This window comes from Myotis nattereri (genome assembly GCF_964212035.1).
Source record: "Myotis nattereri genome assembly, chromosome: 10".
In the NCBI taxonomy this organism is placed as follows: Eukaryota; Metazoa; Chordata; class Mammalia; order Chiroptera; family Vespertilionidae; genus Myotis; species Myotis nattereri.
The window spans coordinates 23480167-23500833 of record NC_138085.1 but is presented as its reverse complement, the minus strand read 5'-3'; the positions used below and the strand labels follow the sequence as shown (position 1 = coordinate 23500833).

At 50.0% G+C, this 20667-nt stretch overlaps 1 long non-coding RNA gene across 1 annotated transcript; it reads left to right on the top strand.

Moving 5' to 3' along the window:
- The first annotated feature begins 12382 nt into the window (after positions 1 to 12382).
- Positions 12383 to 20244, top strand: LOC308525990. The gene is made up of 6 exons (XR_013996506.1): positions 12383 to 13231; positions 14176 to 14370; positions 15220 to 15474; positions 18850 to 18918; positions 19047 to 19229; positions 19586 to 20244. It is a non-coding gene; the product is annotated as an uncharacterized lncRNA (long non-coding RNA).
- The last annotated feature ends 423 nt before the right edge of the window (positions 20245 to 20667 follow it).

Below are 20667 nucleotides of genomic sequence, written 5' to 3'. Positions count from 1 at the left end.
GGAGCCTGTTTAAGGGCAGAGTCTGTGCTTTTAGAGCCACTAAAGCAGGCATATCAGCTTTTGTCTCAAGATTGCGGGACCTAGAAAATCATGCTTCTGTTTTGGGAAGGAAGCTTGGGGCAGATGCCTGGACCAGCACCCCAGTCTTCAAGCACAGGAGCCTTTTGTTCTGTCCTCCATTCCTCTGGGTTCACTGGACTCCCCCCCCCCCCCAGGGCAGGTTCACAAACACGTTCCCTTCCCCAGAGAGCAGCAGCCCGGTGGTGGGCCGATTTGACCCCCAACACTGCCGGCCTCCATCCAGCAGGGCTCCCCTTGTGCCTGGGCCTGAGCCCAGGAGCAGGGCCTTCCCATTGTCCTGTCCCAGCCCAGCCTTGAGGTCAAATCACCATGAATCCTGCATGGCCTCTCTGTAGAAATCACAGAACCACAGAATTTCAGAACCTCTGCCTGACCCTTCTGTTGACAGGGAAATTGAGGCACCGATGAGGAAACTGAGTGGCTTGTGTAAGTAAGCACAGTGCTGTTTCGTGGCAGAGCTAGGACCAGAACCCAGCTGTGGTCCTTGTTACATTCGAATGCTTCATTTTCTGTTAGCTGCAATGTATTACCCTTTACATTCACTGTTTTCATTTATTTACTTATTTTTCTAATCCTCACCTGAGGATATTTTTCCATTGATTTTGAGAGAGAGAAGTAGGGAGGGAGGAAGGGAAAGGGGAAATGAGAGAGGGAGAGAGAGAGAGAGGGAGGGAGAGAGAGAGAGAGAGACATCTATGTCAGAGAGACACATCAATTGGTTTCCATCTGCATACACCTTGACCGGGGCCAGGGATCAAACCTGCAATGCAGGTATGTGCCCTTGTTGGGGGATCAAACCCACCACCCATCAGTGCTCAGGCCGACGCTCAACCACCAGGCAACACCACCCAGGGCTCACTGTTTGTAATTCAAACTGCCCACTCTCCTGCCCTCTTCCCCTCACCCAGATTCCTCAATGCCGGGAATGGGCAGAGTATGCCAGCCTATTTCACGTATTATTAACTCTAGCAGAAGATGAGGAGGTCCCTGACTCTTTCTGAAAATGGCGTTTTGGTGGAATTTTGCCAACCAGCATGATTAGGTCAGCACAGAACCACTTCCTGCACTTGGCACAGTAATCAAGAGCTGAGAGCTGGGTTTGAAGTTCTGTTTTCCCGAGGGGCTAGTGTGGGTTCCTACCATTATGAAGGCTTCCACCACCCCTGGGTCTGTGCAAATTAACTGCACATTGTGTGCCACCTCCTGAGCCCCAGGTGGGATGATCATGGTGATGGCAAAGAGCACCCTCAGTCTGAACCAGATTAAGCACCACCTTCTCAGGCTGGTGATGGAAATCCCAGCTCGCGTAGGGCACCCAGACACCTGCTGGAGGGGCAGTGAGGCTTGGTTGTGTCCTAAAAACCTACTTCTTACAGGAAAAAGCACTGGATTGGAGCCAAAGACTTAGTCAAACTCATCAAACTAAAGAAAGGGGGTTCCAGAGAACGACCAAAGTCAACCCCACAGAGGCCTCCCTTTCCGCTGGGGTCCTCAGACCAGGCCTCGCCCAGTACTTCTCAGCCTCTTCAATCGCAGCTGGAGCCCCTCGAGGCCACCCCATGCTGCTCAAAGGGGACAGAAGAGCAAGACACTTGCAGGGGGCCCAGGGGAAAAGGTAGGAAGGGCTTACATGGCTGCAAGCGGTAAGTGAAGGGGGGAGGAACCAAGGAGACTGCGTGCTAGGTGTGTACACGTGTGTGCGTGTGCGTGTGCGTGTGTGTGTGTGTGTGTGTGTGTGTGTAGGAGCCTGAAGGGGGCATGCTCCACACACCACATCTGCCTCCTTTGGTATGTGAACACCCAAGTAGGAAATATAAACCCCCGTCAGTGTGGCTGCACTTTCTCCCAGAACAATTCAGGTCCTTTAGCATGAGGAGCCTCACAAATCATGGACACTGTGGTAGGGACTCGAATATCCAGAGCTGATCTCCACACAGTTACCGCAGATACAAGCTCCACAGCGGATGTTTCCTCCAGGCCTACAATAGGCCATTTCTGTAAGGAGATCCGCGGTGCATTTAACACGTGATGGACAGCTGCAAGGTCTTCAGCGAGGCCTCCTGTGGCTCTGATCTTTTGTCACTTTGACAAGCAGGTCCAGTTTTCTTCTCTGACTTTATCTGGCCTGGAGTCCTGCCACCACGGGGTGCACTGTACCTCATCATTCAGGGTTGTCATGTGGAATTGCCAGAGCTTTTGAAGTGGATTCCTAGTTGCATGTGCTGTATGTATTTCATCGAAACTAAGAGGCTGTCAGACAAGGGTGCTCACATAAGAAGAAGATAAATGGGTTGTGGCAGTGACGATTTTGTCACAGTTGCCACCTGGCCGACAGTGACTGTGAGGCAGGCTCGAAGCTGCATCCTGATTTCAGAGATGTTAAGGTTTGGGAGAGGGGGAAAGTGCATCTTACTTGCCTTAAACATGGCTTAGTTTTCAATTTACTTTTAAATATCATGTTCTACAAGACTTACCTATAAACCTGCCAAACGTGCACCCTGAGAATTTAAATTTTATGAAGGACACCAGGACTTCCTGAAGACCAGCCTGGCCTGAGACTCATGCCCTCTTCGGGGCAGCCGTGACAGCACCAGGGCCCATGACAAGCCGCCTCTTGAGTGTGACCTGTGCACACGCCTTTCTGGGTGACATTCACCACTTCAGGAACTGGTGTGTCCCTCGAAACTCAAAAAACACAATGTGTACATGCATCCATACTAGTGTTTGGGGACTAATGCTTGCATTCCAAGTCTTTACAGGAGGTGAATTCAGTAAAATCCTCACATGCAGGGAAATGATAAGAAACTTATTAACATTTATCTAGAGGTATCTGTTGCCTCTGGTTTTCATACAGGATACATAATTTTTTTCACACTCACACCTCCCCTTGTGTTATTGTCTAAGTTGACTTAATTAACAATAATCAGCCTAATTGACTTAGCAAAACTTTCAGAGAAAAGATGCTTGACTGCCCAGGCTGGTTTTACTCAGTGGTTAGAGCATCATCTCTCATATCAGAGAGTCCAGGGTTCTATTCTGGTTAAGGGCAAGTACCTGGGTTTCAAACTCAATGCCTGGCCTGATCGAAGTGTGTGGGTGGCACCCAATCAATGTGTCTCTCTCATGAAGATATTTTTCTCTCTGTCTGCGCCTCCCTTCCACTCTCTGAAAAAAATATCCTCATGTGAAGATTAACAAAACAAAAAAATAGGAGAAGTAAGATGGCTGCCGATGGGAGTGCAGGCTGCTAGATAGTGTGAGAGTGAGAGAATGAAAGGAGAGTGCATGGATGTGTAGGGAGTGTCAGTATTTGTGAGTGAGGGACAGCTATACTCCAAGGGACTGTTGGGGATTGGCGGACTGGCCACCCATGATTGGGCAGACTCTACTCCAGCTGAAATCTCTTCTGGTAGTGGCCGGCTCTGCCGCAGAGGCCATGCCATCTTGAAGGGGAGATGGCTGTGATCAGAGACTGACTGTGATTGGAACCCCAGCCTTACCTTCAACTGGGGAGATCTCGGATGCCTCCTGGGACCTTAAAACCAAGACGTCCAGGGACCAGTTATCTCAGCTGCAAATCTAGGAATTCAAGAACTCCAACCTCCCCGACCATGGCACCTGGAAGGTCTTCTCAGGGGGAGACAAATGCGCGAACTCATGGACAAGCCCTGTGCCTTCTCACAGAGCAGAAGGAACAGCTGAATCAAAGAGCACTCACCCGGAACTGGAAAAGTAAACACAGCTGACATTGCCTAAAGAAAGCGCAGGAGACAGCGAGCTACATAACCAGAAACCCTGACAGGGGAGATCATGGGGAGACAAGAAACAGCCCGCATACAAAAGAAAGGAGACTAACCAGAAAAGGAAGGAAATGAAATGGAGGCAAGCAATATGACAGAGAAAGAATTCAGAGAAGTGGTCATAAGGTCACTGAAAAGGATGGAAGACACATTCAACAATATGTGTAGGAACCAAGAAGAAATGAAGAAGAAGCAAGAAGAAATGAAAAAATGACATCGCTGCAATAAAGAACTCAATAGAAAGCATCAACAGTAGACTAGAAGAAGCAGAGGACCACATCAGTGAGCTAGAAGAAAAGGTAGGAAAAATACCCAAGCAGAGCAGCATCTAAACAAGAAACTTAAGAAACAGGACGAGAGCCTAAGGGAACTTTGGGACAACATGAAACGAAACAACATCATTGTAATAAGGGTGCCAGAAGAAGAGGAAACTGAACAAGGAATAGAAAATCTGTTTGAAGAAATAATGACAGAAAACTTCCCTGATATCGGGAAGAAAAAGCTCACACGTTCCAAAAAGCTCACACAGTCCCAAACAAGATGAACCCCAAAAGACTGATAACAAGACACATTATAATTAAATTGGCAAACACCAACTACAAAGTAAGAATCTTAACACATTGTTTGCGGGTAGTTTTTATCGCACACTAACAGGTGGCATGGGCCATTTTTGCTAATTTTTTTCGCAAATGGCAACATTCAGTAAAATTACGATAACTTTAGTTTACGTATTTATACGTTACCTGCATTCTACCGCTAGTCTATAAAAACGTATCCAGCGTCTATAAAATACGTGTCCTGCGCTCTACGACCAGTCAACGTAAAACATATAAATACGTTTCCCGCATACAATGTGTTAAAGGCTGCCAGAGAGAGACAGAAAGTTACCTACAAAGGATCTGCCATCAGACTATTGACTGATTTCTCAACAGAAACACATCAGGCCAGAAGGGAATGGAATGAAATATACAAAGTCATGCAAAGAAAGGGTCTGAATCCAAGAATACTGTATCCAGCAAGGCTATCAATTAAAATTGAGGGTGAAATCAGGATCTTCACAGACAAAAAAAGGACTAAGGGAGTTTATTACCCCCAAACCAATGATGCAAGAAATGCTAAAGGGTCTGCTATAAAAAGAAGAAATAGGAAGGGAAGAAGGAACACAGGCATAAAGAATAAAAATGGTGACAAACAAGTACCTATCAATAATGACTTTAAATGTAAATGGATCAGATGCCCTAATCAAAAGACATAGGGTAGCTGAGTGGATAAGAAAACATGACCCATATATCTCCTGTCTACAGGAAACTCATCTTAGAACAAAGAACTCAGACTGATGGTGAAAGGTTGGAAAAAGGTTTTTTCAGGCGAATGGAAATGAAAAAAAAAGCTGGGGTAGCAATACTTATATCTGAAAAATTAGATCTCAAAGTGAAGGCCATAACAAGAGATAAGGGAGGCCACTTCATAATACTAAAGGGAGCAATTCAACAAGAAGATATAACTCTGGTAAACATATAGGCTCCCAATAGAGGAGCACCCAAATACATAACAAAACTTCTGGAGGATATCAAAGGAGAGATTGACAGCAATACAGTCATAGTAGGGGACTTTAGTACCCCACTAACACCACTGGACAAATCCCCTAAACAAAAAGTCAGCAAAGAAACAGCAACCCTAAATGACTCACTAGGTAGGATGGAATTGACATCTTCAGAACATTACACCCCAAAGCCACAGAATATACATTCTTCTCAAGTGTACGTGGGTCATTTTCAAAGATAGACCATGTATTGGGGCATAGGTAAACTTTTTTCAAATTCAAGAAGATAGAAATCATATCAAGCATCTTCTCAGATCATAATGGCAAAAAACTAGAAATCAACTACAATAAAAACAATTAAAAAATCAAACACCTGAAGGCTAAATAGCATGCTTTTAAATAATGATTGGGTTACCAAAGAGATCAAAGAAGAAGTAAAAAGCATCATGGCAACAAATGACAATGAAAACACAACATCCAAAATCTATAGGACACAGTGAAAGCAGTCTTGAGAGGGAAGTTCATAGCTTTGCAGGCCTATCTCAAAAAACAAGAAAAAATGGTAATAAATTATCTAACCCTACAACTCAAAGAATTAGAAAGAGAGCAACAAGAAAATCCCAGTGTAAGCAGAAGGAAGGAAATGATAAAGATCAGCATGGAGATAAATGACATAGAGACCAAAAAAACAATAATAAAGTTCAACAAAACCAAATGCTAGTTCTTTGAAAGGATAAACAAGATTGATGAACCTCTAGCCAGGCTCACCAAGAAGCAAAGAGACAGGGCCCAAATAAAATTAGAAATGAAAGAGGCAAAGTAACAACCAATCCCACAGAAATACAAATGATTATGAAAAAGTAATATAAACAACTCTATTCCAACAAAGTGGACTACCTAGATGAAATAGACATATTCTTCGAAAAATACAAGCTCCCAAAACTCAATCAAGAAGAATTAAAAAAAACCTGAATAGGCCGATGACTACCGAAGAAATTGAAGCAGTGATCAAAAATCTTCCAGCAAACAAAAACCCTGGTCAAGATGGCTTTACAGGGGAGTTCTACCAAGCATTCAAAAAAGAACTTAAACCTATCTTCCACAGACTATTTCAAGAAATTCAAGAGGAAGGCACACTTCCAAGCTCTTCCTATGAAGCCAGCATTACCCTAATTCCAAAACCTGATAAAGACACCACAAAAAAAGAGAACTACAGGCCAATATCCTTGATGAACATAGATGCTAAAATCCTCAACAAAATTCTAGCAAATCGAATTGAGCATTACATTATAAAGATCATACACCATGACAAAGTTGGATTTATTCTGAAGATGCAAGGATGGTACAATATCCTCAAATCAATAAATATGATACATCACATAAACAAACTGAGAGACAAAAATCACATAATCATATCAATCGATGCAGAAAAAGCATTTGACAAAATCCAACACCCTTTCTTGATAAAAGCTCTCATCAAACTGGGAATAGAGGGACCATTCCTCAACATAATAAAAGCCTTAAATGACAAACCTGCAGCCAACATCAAACTCAATGGGCAAAAACTAAACTCATTTCCCCTATAAACGGGAAGAAGACAGGGATGCCCACTTTCACCACTCCTATTTGAAATAGTACTGGAAGTGCTAGCCATAGTGATCAGACAAGAGGAGGAAATAAAAGGCATCCAATTGGAAAACAAAAAGTAAAACTGTCTTGTTACTATACATAAAAACCCCCAAAGACTCCATTAAAAAACTACTGGACCTAATAAGTGAATTTGGCAAAGTAGCAGGATATAAAGTTAACACCAGAAATCTATGGCCTTTTTATACACTAACTAGAGGCCCGGCCTGTGCCCTCTTGCAGTCTGGGACCCATCAGGAGATAACGACCTGTTGGCTTAGGCCTGCTCCCGGGTGGCAGAGGGCAGGCCTAATCCCTAGGTGCAGCCCCTGGTCGGGCTCAGAGCAGGGCCGATTGGGGAGTTGGGGCACCACCCCCTGTCCTGCACAGAGCAGGGCAGATCGGGAGGTTGCAATGCCACCCTCAGTCACGCTCAGGGTAGGGCCGATTGGGGGTTTGGGGCACCGCCCCCTGTCACACTCAAGGCAGGGTCAATGGGGAGGTTGCAGCGCCACCCCCTGTCACACACAGAGCAGGGCCCATCAGGGGGGTTGGGGCTCCGCACCCTGTCACACCCAGAGCCCGCAGGGCGATCAGGGGTTTGGTCGCTGCCCCCTGTCACACTGATCCCGGTGCTGGGAGGCCTCGCTGCTCCGCTGATCCGGGGGCCAGGACGCCTCTTGGCTCCGCTGATCCGGGGGCCGGGAGGCCTCTCGGCTCCGCTGATCCCAGGGTCCTGAGGCCTCTCGGCTCCGCTGATAACGGGGCGGGGAGGCCTCTCGGTTCCGCTGATAATGGGGCTGGGAGGCCTCTCGGCTCCGCTGATCCCAGGGTCCTGAGGCCTCTCGGCTCCACTGATCCCAGGGTCCTGAGGCCTCTCGGCTCCGCTGATCCCAGGGCCGGGAGGCCTCTCGGCTCCACTGATCGCGGGGCTGGGTTGCCTCTCGGCTCCGCTGATCTGGGGGCCGGGAGGCCTCGCAGCTCCGCTGATCCAGGGCGGGAGGCCTGTCAGCTCCGCTGATCCCGGGTCCCTGAGGCCTCTCTGCCCTGCCGTTTCAGGGCTGTTTGGCTTCCCTCTGCTTGGAGCCTGAGTATGCAAATTAACCGCCATCTTTTAGCTTCTATCATTGAAACATTGTATCTTTTGGAGTTGTTGCTTCAGGAGCTCAGAGCCCCGCAGCTGCAGACGGGGAACCTTGGCTTCCTCCATTGCTGGGGCAACCAAGCCTCCTGTTCTCAGCTGCCTGGCTGCCGGCCGACATCTTGGCTGACAGTTAATTTGCATATCTCGCTGATTAGCCAATGGGATGGGTAGCGGTCGTACGCCAATTACCATGTTTCTCTTTTATTAGTGTAGATAATGAACTCACAGAAAGAGAAGCGACAAAAACAATCCCATTTACCATTGCACCAAAAAAATATTAAGATACTTAGGAATAAATTTAACTGAGGACATAAAAGACCTGTACTCAGAAAACTACACAACATTGAAAAAAGAGATAGAGGAAGACATGAACAAATGGAAGAATATACCATGTTCATGGATTGGTAGAATCAACATCATTAAAATGCCCATACTACCCAAAGCAATCTGTAAATTCACTGCAATCCCCATTAAGATACCAATTGCATACTTCAAAGATCTAGAACAAACTCTCCAAAAATTCATCTGGAATAAAAAAGGCCCCAAATAGCTGCAGCGATCTTGAGAGAGAACAATATAGGAGGGATCACAATACCAGATAGCAAGCTATACTACAAAGCCACTGTTCTCAAAACTGCCTGGTACTGGCACCAGAACAAACATATAGACCAGTGGAACAGAACAGAGAACCCAGAAATCAACACAAGCCAGTGTGCTCAATTAATGTTTGACAAAGGAGGCAAGAGAGTTCCTTCAATAAATGGTGTTGGGAAAACTGGACAGATACTTGCAAAAAACAAGAAACTAGACCACCAACTTACACCATACACAAAAGTAAACTCAAAATGGATAAAGGATTTTAAGATAGGAAACCATAAAAATCTTAGAAGAAGCAATAGGCAGCAAAATAGCAGACATTTGTGGTAGCAGTATCTTTACCGATGCAGAACATAGGGAAACGGAAACTAAAGAGAAAATAAACAAATGGGACTACATCAAAGTAAAAAGCTTCAGAACAGCAAAAAAAAACCCCAAAACTATCAATAGAACAACAAGAAAGCTCACTGCATGGGAGAACGTATTTGCCAATGTTATCACCGATAATGGTTTAATCTCCAACATTTACAGGGAACTCATACAACTTAACAAAATGAAGATAAACAATCCAATAAAAAGTGGACAAAGTACCTGAATAGACCCTTTTCAGTAGGGGACATTCAGAAAGCCAAGAGACATATGAAAACATGCTCAAAGTCACTAATCATCAGAGAGATGCAAATCGAAACAATAATGAGGTACCATCTCACACCTGTCAGAATGGCTATCATCAACAATTCAACAAATGACAAATGCTGGCGAGGATGTGGAGAAAAAGGAACCCTCCTGCACTGCTGGTGGCAATGCAGACTGGTGCAGCCACTGTGGATAACAGTATGGAGTTTCCTTAAAACGTTAAAAATGGAACTCCCATTTGACCCAGTGATCCCACTTCTAGGAATATATCCCAAGAAACCAAAAACACCAACTAGAAAGGATATATGTACCCCTATGTTTATAGCAGCACAATTTACCATAGCTAAGATTTAGAGACAGCCTAAATTCCCATCAGCAGATGAATGGATTAGAAAACTGTAGTACATCTACACAATGGAATACTATGCTGCTGTAAAAAAGGAGTTCTTACCATTTGCAACAGTATGGATGGAACTGGAGAGCATTATGCTAAGTGAAATAAGCCAGTCGATGAAAGGAAAATACCATATCATCTCACTCATTTATGGATAATAAAGAACATTATAAACTGCTGAACAAAAATAGATACAGAGGCAGAGCAGCATGGAACAGACTGTCAGACTACAGTGGGAAGGCTGGGGAGGGTTGGTGGGGGAGGTGAGGGATCAACCGAAGGACTTGTATGCATGCATATAAGCATAACCAATGGACTCAAGATACTGGGCTTAGCGGAGGCCGGGGGAAGGTCAATGGGGAAAAAGGAAACATGTACTACTCTTTGTAATACTTTAAGCCACTGGTCGGCAAACTGCGACTCCGTGGGCCGCAGCTCACGAGCCACATGCTGCTCTTTGGCCCCTTGGGTGTGGCTCTTCCACAAAATACCGGCTCTTTCACAAAATACAGACTTCTGTGCATGGGCCACAAAGTCTCAATCGCACTGTATGTGCATACCCGCATGTGGTGTTTTGTGGAGGAGCCACACTCGGGGTGGAGGGGAAGGGCAGGGAGCTGCGTGTGACTCGAGAGCCGCGGTTTGCCGACCACAGCTTTAAGCAATAAAATAAAAATTAGAAAAAAAAAAGATAAAGAAACAACTGTTTGGATCCATGAGTGAGCAGGTCAGTGGTAGATATTAGTAACGGCGGCCATGTAATGGGGCCTCTTTCTGGGCTCAGCACCCTTTAGCTAGTTTCACACTTTACATCTCTCTTTAGTTCCAACTGCCATGTGAGGCAGGTACGATTCCTATCCCCTTCTCAGGGCTGGGAAAGTGAGGCTTGACAAAGATAAGCACTTGCCCAGAGAATGATGGGTGGGGCTGGGATCTGAACCTGGGACTGACAGATTACAGAGCCTGAACTCTTAACCACTGTGAGCACTGCCTGCAGTTGAGGCTGCTTTGGTCCCTGAAGGTGCTGACCAAACCTGGGGCACCAGCATTGCATAGTGCAGTGATGGCGAAACCATGACACGCGAACTCATTTTTTTGGTTGATTGTTCTTTGTTAAATGGCATTTAAATATATAAAATAAATATCAAAAATATAAGTCTTCGTTTTACTATGGTTTCAAATATCAAAAAATTTCTATATGTGACACGGCACCAGAGTTAAGTTAGGATTTTTCAAAATGCTGACCCGCTGAGCTCAAAAGGTTCACCATCACTGGTAGTGGGTTCCTTCTCCTGTGGTGTGAGCTGTGGCCACCAGGTGGTGCTGTGGAGAGAGAAATAACAGTGGACCTGCTATGAACTTGAATCCTAAGTCAGAAATCAGATAAGTCAGTTAAGCTCATGTACATGACATGTTCAGGAAGTTAGGCCAATTGTCTGCTCTGATGAGACTCCATAATTTAAAGGTCATGAAGTGTAGGTTTGCAGTAGAAGATGCGTAGGGATCTAAATGGGAATAATTCTTGATGTTGACAGTGTTTTGGTCTGAAAAAGAAGAATTTCAAACTCATCCTTCCATAAGAGGCTGTTTGAGATGCACAAGGACTATCAGTGAGCAGTTCAGGTGGCCTGTCCCATTGCAGCAGCCGGAAGCACCCCAGGAAGTGTCCCAAGGTGTTTGAACAGGAGCAGGAGTTAGTTGTGTGAGAGCCAAGTTGCCAGGGATTTGTCACTAGGGTGGAGGACTAAGAAAAACTGGGTCCTAAACCAATAAACATTCTTATTTAATAATTTAACACGTTGAAATTGAAAAATAGTCTAAGGCATTGGCTCCTAGAGCAATATAGAATCCTGCTCACGTGCTAAGTAAAGCCTGGGCACAAGGATGCCACTAAATTAAGTGGGGTCAGAGCATAATGGCTCACGGAGTCCTGATTCTGGTTGTGCCATGGGTATTGTTTCCAGCTCTCCTGGGCAGGACAGGACTCTGCCCAAGAACATTTAGCTAATGCAGTCATTTGTCACTCATTTCACTTATTTGCTGTTTTGTTTTTCCTTCCTCTCTTGGGTTATCGGGGGATCACAATTTAGCAACTGGGCGCATAAAGAGTCGCTTTTGCAGAAGCGGAAGTGAGGACAAGGCCAAGTCTTCATCATCCCGGCCGGCTTTCTGTAAACGCCTGAGGTTCTGGGCCTCCTCTGACATCAAACCTGCTGCTCCCTAGCCCCTCCCTTTCTCAGACACTGGGGATTTCTAATCCATCAGTGTCTTCACAATGTACCTGCCTTCATGTCTGAAATTCAAAAAACAAACAGAAACACAGTAGCTAAAGGCCAGATGACCCACAGTGGGCCCCTCCTCCTGACCCAAATTTCAAGCCAAACTTAAAGTAGCCAACCTGGATTCTGACTTTAAAGGAGACCAGTTGTCCCAGCCGCTGGACCTGACTCCAGCGCAGCGCAGTGTTAGGGGAGGCTTGGGGCATTTACGCCCAGGTCCCTGGGCCAGGGTGTCTGTGCTAAGTGAGGCCCTGGGCCCAGTGCCGCCCCCTCTCTCACACCTGCAGGCTTGTAGACCATGCCCCTGTGCAGCGCAGAACTCATCAGCGGTCGCTATGCTTCCGAAACTGCGCACCTCCTGTCAAGTGAGATTTTTAAGACTCATTTTGGGCAGCGAACTTTAAATCTGCTGCCCTTGTCTCCACCTTCTGAGTCAGAGCACAGAATCTTGGCTTTTGCAGAGCAGTCCCTTTTTAGATGTGTTCTGTGTTTTGAAGAATTTACTGCTCCACTCAGCATCTCAAATAATCGGATCGATGTTGCTCAGCCGGGGTTCAGCCCAGAGCGACGTTTTAGGACCGTGCTGAGGTCCTCTGACGTCTTGGATGCTACTGTGAGGGCAGCAGTGGACACACAGGACATCAGCTCACAGTCACTGTCAGCTGGGAGCGCTGGTCCACAGAAGCCTTTAGCTACTGCATTGTTTTCTGTCTTCAGCCATCCTCGTACCATCTCCATGATTTTGCTAAGTCTATTTCACCTGAGTGATACTTATATACTTTCCCTTGAATCGACTTGCAGTTTCCACTTTATTTTAAAAGATAGTTATTCGTACTGTAAATGGAAAACCACTATCATATAAAGACAAGGTCACCGTAAAAGTAAAGGGGTGACTCTTGCACTGCTCCTGTCAGTTGATGTGGCACTGACTTTGTCACATGCATCGCTCTGATTCCTGGGCTGCCACATGCTGGTCCCCCGCCTGCCTGCCCAGCATGCTGTTGGAAACGCACGCTCTCTGCCCTGGCTGCTGTCTGCGCCTCCGCCTCCCCGCTGCTCCTCACGCTGACTTCACGCAGTGGACGCCTGTCAGAGTCATCCCACCAGACTTGAATCTTGCTTCTCATCAAGGTTATCTTTCAGAATCCAAATCTCCCCTTGATTTCACATTGCAAGGCTTGGGTGCTTAAAATTTCCCCATGAGTCCAGACACTGGGTGGCTGAGGGGCAAGGGCAGCAGGTCCTGGGAGAGTGTGAAGGGCCCAGAATCCCCACAGTGGGCATGGCTCCGGAACCATAGCCCTCCGGCTGCCTGGAGCAGGACACTGTGCAAAACAGCCTTGTCCTGATGCTCTGAGGAACTCCAACCGCATTCGTTTTTCATTTGTATTTGGAGAGCCATCCCCTTTCCTACTACGAGGTAGTCCAAGGTCTTTTAGGTGTGTTTTTGCTCCCAATGTTGCTGTTTTCATTGGGGTTTTATTTAACTTGGACAAGAGTATATGTTCACAGTAGAAAACTCAGAGATTGCAAAACATACAAGGTAAAACTCATTCTTGCAGTCAGTCACCATGAGAGATGAAGACTTCTTAAACAGATGATTATTAGGGTGGCAATGAACTTCTTTCTCAAATCATAAGGGAAGCCCGTTGGCAGGGTGCACATCCTGGACGTTGAGGGCCTGGCCCACAGGTCGGGAGTGGTCCTGAGCAGCCACAGGCCAGGTCTACTCACTAGTGATCAGGCATCGAGGGACACGGCAGGGGGGCCAGTAGTTAATGTGTTGGACTTTTACCAACATTTTGTTGAGCCTCCTGGGCTCACCCTTTATTTTCTCCAGGCTGTTGGGGGGCTCACACTGTGAGCCATGGTTAGAGCCAGGGACGGCCTCCCAGGGCCTCCAACTTAGGCTGCCAACAGGGCCCCCCCTTAGACCACAGCTGGTGAGGCACACAGCCCCGCTTTTGTCCCTGGGCTCCCTGGCCCTGCTGCCTCTGCTTCTCGGCCTCAGTGTGATCGCCCCACCTTGGCATGGGATTTACAGCCCCATTTCTCACTGTCCTTCTCTGCCCCAGGCCCTGGGGACCCAATACCAAAGGGAGTGGCCCCACCCAGAGGCAGCCTTGACCGCACTCCAGGAGATCCCTCCACTGACCCAGCCACCAAGCGCCAGGCATCAGAGCTGGGCTCCGGGGCCTGTTCATCCTCAGCCATCACTACAGCTCCTTCCAGCTCCACCTCCACCTCCCGGCACCCAGGCCGCACCCACGGTGAGTCACGGGTCCCTCCAGAACCAAGAGGGATGAGCATCTCAGCCGAGGTCCTTCCCAAAGACCCCGGCTCACAGGGGCAGGAGGCGCCTCTCAGACGGAGAGGTGGTCAGCAGGTGGGTGACGCTGTGGACAGGATGGCGTCCCACACACACAGGTTCAGAGCTCAGCTCCGCCTACAGCTGTGCAACTTTGGGAGGGTAACTCCGCCATCTGGATGGCTGGGCCTGAGCCCTGGGACCCACACCACTACTCAGGAATTGGTGGCCACAAGCGGCTCCTGAACGGAGGTGAACCAGCGTTTGGGCTAAAATCAGGCAACGTTGGAGGTTTATTCTCCAGGGAGGAGACCTGACAGGGTCCCTGCCCTGGAGGCCGGTCCATGGTGAGGAGGGCAGGTGTCCTAGACTGAAAAACAAGGGGATTCGGGGAGGATTGACAGGTTGGATGTCTCCCAGATGCCAGTAGCCCTGCGTGCTCGCACCTTAGATGGGACATCACAGTCCTCTTCGAGGCATCTGATTTGCGGGAGACACTCCCAGCTGGGCAGTCGGGTCACATCATCCAGGGGGAGCCCATGAGAGGTCAGGGTCCCCGGACACCTGAGGAGCGTCTGCAACACCAGAGACAAACCAATGTGAGAGCAACAGGGTCAGCAGGCATTGGGCACAGAGACAAAAGCTTTAAAGTGCTCATCATGACAGCAGAGTAAGCCACTTTGCACGGTGCAACCAGGGCAGGATGCTATGAAAAGGAGCATCTGGGGATGAGCACTGGGAAGTTTAAAATGTCCAACAGATGGGAGAAATACAGCTTAAAATTTAAAAAGACATTCTGCTTATGACCTAGAGATGACAGCATCTGAGGACAGCAGAAGAGCTGGAAATGACCGCCCCGGAGGTGTTGGAAACTGACAAGAAGAGAAGGGGTTATGATTTTTCATCATCTTGCCTCCCACTGGACCCTGGAAGCTATGACAAGCATAACTGTGATTTGACAAGCCCAGCAAAGACAGACAGGGCCCCTGCTCTCAACGCTGCCTGGCTCAGCTTCAGGACTGGGCCCCTGGTTTACAAATCAGGAACACCCCTGGGAGAAGGTGAGGTGAGTGAGCACAGGGCAGGAGGCAGTCCCCCTGTGCTCCTGGCCAGACACTGAAATGGCAGCCGGTGACTGTTGGGTGTCGGGCGCTGTGCCCTGTGCAGCTGGGACGGGCTCGCTCTGTGTTCCTTGTGGCCACTCAGCGGTCGGCCCCGTCTCCCAGGCTCTGCAGAGCGGAAGCCCTGCCTGGGCTCCAGCAGGAGCCGGGAGCACCCCCTCCCCTGGGCCTGCCAGCAGGCTGTGTGGCTCTAGGCCCGGCCCTCCAGGCTAACCTCTGGCTGCCTCAGCCTGGATCCCCCCTGAGCCAGAGCCCAGGCCTGTTCAGATGCCTGCGGAGCCTGCCCCAGGGCCCCCCATACTGCACGCCCAGCACTGCCCACGGCGATTCCGGGCAGCCCAGTGCTCACGCTCAGGGGGACCTAGAACTGTCTGCAAAATGGAGACCCTGGTGTCCGTTTGGAGGGGACCCAGGGCTGCTGTCAGAGAGCAGCTGGCAGGCCTGAGGCACAGGGCATCCTAGTCCTTCTCAGGGAAGAGCAGTGACTGGTGGCCCATGGATTCCTGAAGTTGCTGGTGAGGAGCTGCTGGTGCAGGCTCATTCTCTAGGGAACCCGCCTCCTCCCTCAGGTGGTGGTTCTTTCCTTGACCTTCTTCCAGGCCCCCCCAACCTTCCCCTCCCTCCCCCCCCCCCCCCCCGCCAGAGAGCCTAGACCCCTGGGAGGGGATTGCTCTCAGGGCCCTGCTTTTGGTGCAGCTGGCCCTGGAGGTGGGAGGGGCTCCCGGGATACTAAGTAGCAGCTGCCTTTGCTGCATGGCCCTTAGGGCAGGACACTGCTGTCCTTTGGAGTCCCAGTCATTGCGCAGGCGGAAGAGTGATTTAAAGTTAAGTCAGAGAGAGTCCCGAGTGTGAGGCTGTCCCAGCAGGAGAAATGGGGAGAGATAGGACATGCAGGGCACGTACTCCCTAAGGGCAGGGTCCACCCACCCCTCCCTCCTCCAGGAGCTGGACACGACCACGACTCAGGGCTGGGCCAGAGTCAGAGGTGGCCATCTGGCAAAAGGCCCAGGATCCCCGTGGATGTTCCAGGTCCGCTGACTCACCAGCCTTATGTTCTCCACGGGCTAGAATTCAGGTGACAGCCCCTGTGAGCGGTCCCTGGAGCTCCAGTTCCCCACCACAGGCAGCACGGGGAGTGGGCGATGCGTGGTGCCCTTCAGCCTGTGTTCTCAGACCTGTTTCCATCAGCAGTGCTTTTCCTTCAAGCTAAGGCCTGTGTGCAAGTTCCACACGCAAAGGAGGTGAACGTGGAGGTGTTATGCTGAAGCGAGAATGGGGACCCGCAGTTCCTCCACACCCCTTCCCTGTCTCCCCGAGGGGCCTAAGCATGCAGCTCCTGCTTCCATCCCTCCGTGATGGGGGGTCACTCTTCTGGAGGCTCGGACTGCCCTTGCCTGAAGGAAGGGCTAGTGGCCCAGGCAGAGAGCACTGATTGCAGGAAGGTCTCACCTTCCTCACCTGGACTGGAGTTGCCCAGAGCAGCTCCCAGTGGTAAATTTCATCTTAGAAATTGGTGGAAACTCTTGCCATCTCATGTAGGCAGAAGGGAATCAGCGAATGAGACCAGCCTTCTCGACCATTAACAGTCGCTTTGGGTCTTTATAATTTCCAAAGAACAAAATCCTAGGAGGGTGGGAAGGTACTTTTTAACTAAAACAAAAACTGAGAGCGTGTACATTGGCTTCGGCTTCTGAAGTATCAACAATAAGTGCAGGAGGAGCACTATCTCCCCCCCTCCCATTGCCTAGAAAGCTCCGTGGTACTGGCATGGGCTCCTGCAACTTAGGGGCAGAGATGGGCTCTGTGGGGGGCAGTGTGACACCGCGGAGCCCTCCCCTCTTCACACCGGGTGGAGGGTAACAGGACAGGAGGAGTCGGCCACTGTTCTTGGAAGTGTCACCGAGGGGCCAGATTTATGCCGAATCTGCTGAGGACAGGGATCATCTTCCTCAGTATTGTGATTCCTGGAGCTTCTCTCAAGAGACAGAGGCGAAGGGGTGGGCAGAGCAGGGCTGGGATGGACGGAGGCTTTGGGAGCCGCTGATCTGTATCACAGTTGCCTTTCAATGCCATGTCCTTTTCCAAGAGGAAGGTGGGTTTTTTTGTTCAAGTTTTTCCTTCTGAAAGAGGGGGCTTGTTCTGCTTCTGTGCTCTTCACGGAAACCAAGTACTTGTTGACTCACCCCCAAACCCCGCTGCTAAGAGGCTTTTTCTGGTGCCTGCTATTTGGGGAGCGTGCCAGGGCTGGGGACCTGGGTGCCCTGTGCCCCAGTGAGGCCAGAGCGGACTGCTTGGTGGGGCAGGAAGCAGAGCCGCTCCTAGTGTGTCCCTGGTTATCAGTGCAGTTCAGCTCAGCACCAGCTGTGTGCAGGGATGATGGGCATACAGTTCCTGTCCCCAGCTGTGACTGTGCAGGTGGACCTGCCTGATGATACCGGGGGGGGGGGGGGCTATGCCGTGGGACTGCGTGTGCTGGAGGCGTGGACCAGGAGGCGAGGACTGCAGGCCTGGAAGGGACCGCCTGCCCTGACCGGGAGGTGCTTCCCTCCCTGCAGCAGGTGCTCCCCCTGTGATCCTAGGGAGGCAGGGAGGGCTGCCCTAGGCATGCTCAGGCGGGCACACACCCCAGACAGGAGGGCGGCTGCCCCACACTTGTCCCAGGGGAGGTCCGTTTCTTTTCCCTTCGGGTCAGCTGTCAATTTGAGACAAAAAAGAGAAGGAGCTGAAGGACAGCAAACAGCCACGGAAAGCCAGCACGTTCTTTCCTCCTGAGACCCCAGCACCCGCCCCTCCGACCACCGAGGGGAAGCGGGCCCTGGAGCGGGCACAGGCTACATTGTGCACATGTGGTGCCCACACTCTGCCCTGTCCTGGCTCCCGCCCTCACCAGGTGCCACTGTCCTGGTCTAGGCAGAGTATTTCCACGTGTTCTAGAAAGCTCCATGTGTAGTAAGGGTGGGCTCCGCACCCCTCCAACCCTTCGCTTTCCAGAGAACCACCTTGTTTGGTCTGTACCGGAGTTCTGCGTGAAATTTCCTTTGTTAACAAAATTGTTTGAGCCCCAGCCCCAGACCTCACAGACACAGAAACACAGGCTGTCATCCCATATAGCCCATGCCCACTGTGCACGGGGCCAGGCACTCAGGGGAGGCGGGACCCCTCCTGGGGCGTCTCCAGAATCCGGGTCTGTCCTCCTGGGGGCGCTCCCCTGAGCTGTGGCAGAATCACTCTGTTATGTCCTTGTTGTCAGACTGGAGAGCTTAGTCTGGGCTAGACTGGGTCATCGGCCCTTTGGGTTAAGGATTGTCCTTTCCTCCCAGGGCCCCGGCCTGGCAGCTTGGAGAGCCCTAGTGATGCGTCCAGTGACAGCTCACCTCGTGGCCTGAAGGGTAAGTCAGCTTTCCTTCTGGGCACTTTCCACTGCCCTTGGATCTGGGCTCTGGGCTTTGTGTTATTTGTGTGATTTAAAGAAGACAATTAGCAAGTTCTTCACAGCATGATGGGTTTGCCTCCATAGGGCACAGCATGCAGTTTCAGGCTAAGACCTGGGAGTTTTCACGGATTTGGGTCCAGATCCCTTCTCCTCACTGACCAGCTCTGGGTACCTGGGCGAGCCACCCATCCTCCAAGTGTGGGTTCCTGCAGCTTCTGGATGGGGACAGGGCCGGGAGTTCTGGTCCATCGTGGTCACAGGACACGGGTGAGTGTGATTCCTTTACAGCGTTTAAGTTTGTTAATGGTGCAGAAGATGGTCTGTCTACGCTGTCCCAGGGGCTAAGGAGGGTGGTACCTCACAGCTGTTGCTAATTTCAGCTTTAGCAGGAGCTCTGCACTTCCCTCCCACGTTATTTTGTTTTTAAACCCCACTGTGAACTTCTAGAGAATCCCAGCATGTCCTTGACATCCCAGTGCCAGCCTGGGAGAAGTGTGCTCTGGGCTCCCCAGCAGGGCTCCCTGTGTTCCGTGAGCCAGAGGCAGCACAGAGCCCACTGGAGGTAGGTGAGCGAGAGTAAGAGACTGATGTGTGTCCCTCTGTGTCCCCTCGCCTGACACCAGGTTCCTCCGACCCGGCCGGCTCCACCGCAAACCCAAGAGCAGTGAGGACCTGATGCCCAGCAGGGACACAGCACTCTGTCCCGCCCCACGATGCCAGCACCCCAGGCCACACTACCCTCAGCCTCATGGAGTAGCCGCCACCCAGGATGGGCCTCTCCACCAGGAAGCATCCAGTAGAGGGGTGTGGCCCAGCCCCAGGCCTGGGGGCAGCCCTGGGTCCCCCAGAGCAGAGGATGGTCACCCTGGGGGAGTTCCTGGAGGAACCTGACTGGGCTCCCCCTATGCTGTGTGAGGCCTGGGAGTGCTCTTTCCTCTCTCCCCTCAGATGGACCTGGACCAGAGGGGAGACCTGGACAGCAAAGTCATAGAGAGGGATAGGGTGGGGCTGGCGCCACCTGTCTGCAGAGCTGGCTTGGATGGGGAACACAACCACTAGCCAGAAAGTGACTGTGCTGGCAGCCCGCCCAGACCTGGGAGGCTGTTCTCTCCATCTGTGCAGGGAGCGGGCAGAACGGCCAACATGGAGGGCTGAGCCATGCAGTCTCTGTGCAGTTACTCTACGCTGCCGCTGGGCAGGAGGCGGTCCTAGACCATCTGTCAATAAACGGGAAGGCTGTGCTCCAATGACACTTTGGTTATGGACACTGTCCTTTGAATTCTATAGAGTTTTCACAAAAGTCTGTTCTTTAAAAATATTTTGTTTTAATCATTAAAAAATGTAAAGACTGCTTAGTTCACAGGCCATACAAACACGAGTGGCAAGTCCTAGCCGGTTTGAATCAGTGGTTAGAGCATCAGCCTGTGGACTGTAGGGTCTCAAGTTCAATTTGAGTCAAGGGCATGTGCCTCAGTTGCAAGCTTGATCCACCAGTCTTGGTCAGGGCATGTGCAGGAGGCAACCAGTCATTGTGTCTCTCTCACACTGATGTTTCTTTCTCTCTGCCCCTCCCTTAACCCCTTCCACTGTCTATAAAAATCAATGAAAAAAATATCCTTGGGTCAGGATTAACAAAAACAAAAGAAGGGTGGCGAGCTGGAGTCGGCCTGCAGCGCCAGTTTGCTGAGCGCTGCTCTGCAGCTCT